We start from the raw sequence: 2,761 nt of genomic DNA, 5'->3' as shown, positions 1-2,761 counted from the left end.
TGGGCTTGGTGTTGGGGTGCTAAGGTTTGGTTGCACGATCAAAAAAGAACACAAAAAGAAATTAAAATCAAAGGTCCATGCACTACGGATCGAACTATTTCAGTTGAGAGAAGAATTTCTCAATCAAGCAATTCTCACTTGATACTAGCCTCTGGTCCTCAAACATAATCCATCGTCATAAGAGTTTAATCCAACAATATTAGTCAAAGGGATTGATGCAAAATTGGAGATAGGGTTTTGCAATAGCTAAGAAATATTATTAAAGCTGTAATCACTAATCATTTACTAAGAAAGACTAAATTAAGAAATATATAATATTAAAAACATCACAAAACACATAAATCAGGAAAGCAGGATCAAAGACTATATACATTGACGGATGGTCCTCAATCTACCCTGGTGCAATTCTATACTTGTCTTTGTCTTGGGACTCAATCTGAATTATCATATTGCCCATGGACACATTTGAAGGCTCCACATAATCACCAAGGCCCATAATGTTATAAGTATCTGCAAGAAGGTTAGAATAATAATCTGCTAATTTCCACTTCTAAGATCATGTCATGTGGCCTGGCAGTTGTGTACATAGATTACAACTAATACAAGACACCAACCAAATAATTAGTTAGAAATTAATACACAATTGATTAAGCCTTTTTAGTTATGTTCAATCAATTAAATCTAATATAAAAACAGGTGATCCAGTAAAAATTATAGCCATGAAACATCTATTATAACTTTTCTTTCAAAGAGCACACACCAGGGAATTTTGCAACAACTCTTACAAGAAAAGCCTCCATTAATTAAACTTGGAAGCTTGATTGGGTAGCTCATTTGGCCCAATACACCAAAGATGGAAAATAGAAATAAAATTAAAACTAAAAAGAGGAAAAACAAGTACTCATTCAAACTATCCTCTCAGACAACATTGTCATTAGAAAAAGCAACTCCATTTACACCTTCCATTGTCCCTGGTTTGCAAGTGTGAAGTAAATAACTGCATGCTCCAACAGCTTCTCCAACAGTAAGAAAAATCCATTCTTTACCAATGATCTCAAGAGCCTTAGACTTGTACAACTTCTTCATCACCTCACTTCCTGGGTTTGCTAGCACAAGCTGTTCATTTATAAAGAGGAATTAAGACATATATATATTTGTAAATGCAACAAGAAAATGAATATCAAAGTTAAATATATAAAGGGGAAATCAAATTTTGTCCCAATTAAAGAATGAGGAATTATTACCTGAAGGCCCCTTCTCTCCACAACCTTTTTGGCTTCTTTTAGCATGCTTATGCCACTAGTATCAATGCTTCCCACAGCTACAAAAAACAATATGCATGCATGGATCATTCCCACTGCCAATGCTTAATTTTGCCATTAAACTAATTATTTTTGCTCAAAATGTGGCTTACCACCCATGTCCAAGATCACATACTGTAAGCTTCTTTCTCCACTTAGTTTGATCTTGTCCTCCTCCTCACTGATCCATCTTGATATCCTAAAGTACATAAACAAATATATATCATTAATGAAGGTCAGGTTGTTCAAAAAAAAAAAAAAAAAAAAATCTGAAAGCACCTTTCTAATGATGTTGATTCTAATTGGTTTCTTTCAAATTATAGATAGACTTGCCTTTCTCTTAGATAACTTGCATTAGCAAAGTATATCGGTCCATCAATTTGCACTATGAACACTCCAGGCACACTCTTAGCCTCTCGAGTATTGATCCATCCTTCTATATACTGCATAGAACGCGTATGTTACCAAGAACAGTAGTTCTCGGCCTTGCAAACAAATAACAAAAATCCCAAGTAATGATACCACAACCTACATTCATCCAAAACATCAAGATCAGTCGTTAGTTACTAAGAAGGAAACGATAGTCATGGTCTTAGATAACCATGCACAATCATATTTTGATACTACACATAGACATTTTCATATACTAAAACATGCACATACTTTCTTGAACAGTTACTACCGCAATGACCAAACCGATCTCCACACTGCCAAGCAAAAAGACAAACACCGAAATAACAAGCACCGAAACAAACACAAAAATCATATCTTTGTCTACATGCCAGAGGTGAAAGCGCAGTCCTCATAATCGAGTAATGCCCAGCATGGCACAAATGATACTCATGGCGAAAGGACCACAGAGGGAGTGTAATGAAACAATGGAGTCACAGAACAATAGTGTGACCATCACTGCCAATGCCATCACTCATATTTGATGACATTGCTGTCTTGCACCCCGCATCGCTGTAGTTCACTGCTGATCTAGAGAAAGGACCTGCTTTTGGCCAACGTCATCAGGTTAAGTACTTCATTAATATTAAATATATATATATATATATATATATAAAGCAATGCAAAGCATGTGAAACTCTTGTTATAGAAACCCTAACGCCACATACTCAGTGCGGTCAAGTAGCATGAGGTTAGCGTGAACCTGCCATGTTCATTAGCAAAATTAGCAAAGCTATCATCTCCTTGTTTCCGCTCAATGTGATAGTTCTTGAACATTGCAAAAACCTCCCAACAGCAATCCCTTTCTCTGGTAAAATGTATATATGTATATATATATATACATATATGTAACACATGATCCTTTTTGTATTGTACCTAAGAAATATATTCTATTGATTTACATCTACCAGTAAAAACTTACTGCTAGTATGCCACATGATTCCGTAACAATGCTGGTTTAAAAAGGGATCATCATGTAAGGCGATGAGAAGACTAAAGTAGTTATTGAT

At 35.4% G+C, this 2,761-nt stretch overlaps 1 pseudogene; it reads right to left on the bottom strand.

Moving 5' to 3' along the window:
• Window positions 1-700: 700 nt before the first annotated feature.
• LOC120255404 lies at window positions 701-2,748 on the bottom strand (annotated as a pseudogene).
• Between the last annotated feature and the right edge of the window lie 13 nt (window positions 2,749-2,761).

This window comes from Dioscorea cayenensis, unplaced genomic scaffold, assembly GCF_009730915.1.
Source record: "Dioscorea cayenensis subsp. rotundata cultivar TDr96_F1 unplaced genomic scaffold, TDr96_F1_v2_PseudoChromosome.rev07_lg8_w22 25.fasta BLBR01000984.1, whole genome shotgun sequence".
NCBI classification, from domain to species: domain Eukaryota; kingdom Viridiplantae; phylum Streptophyta; class Magnoliopsida; order Dioscoreales; family Dioscoreaceae; genus Dioscorea; species Dioscorea cayenensis.
This window is presented reverse-complemented; position numbering and strand designations above follow the sequence as displayed.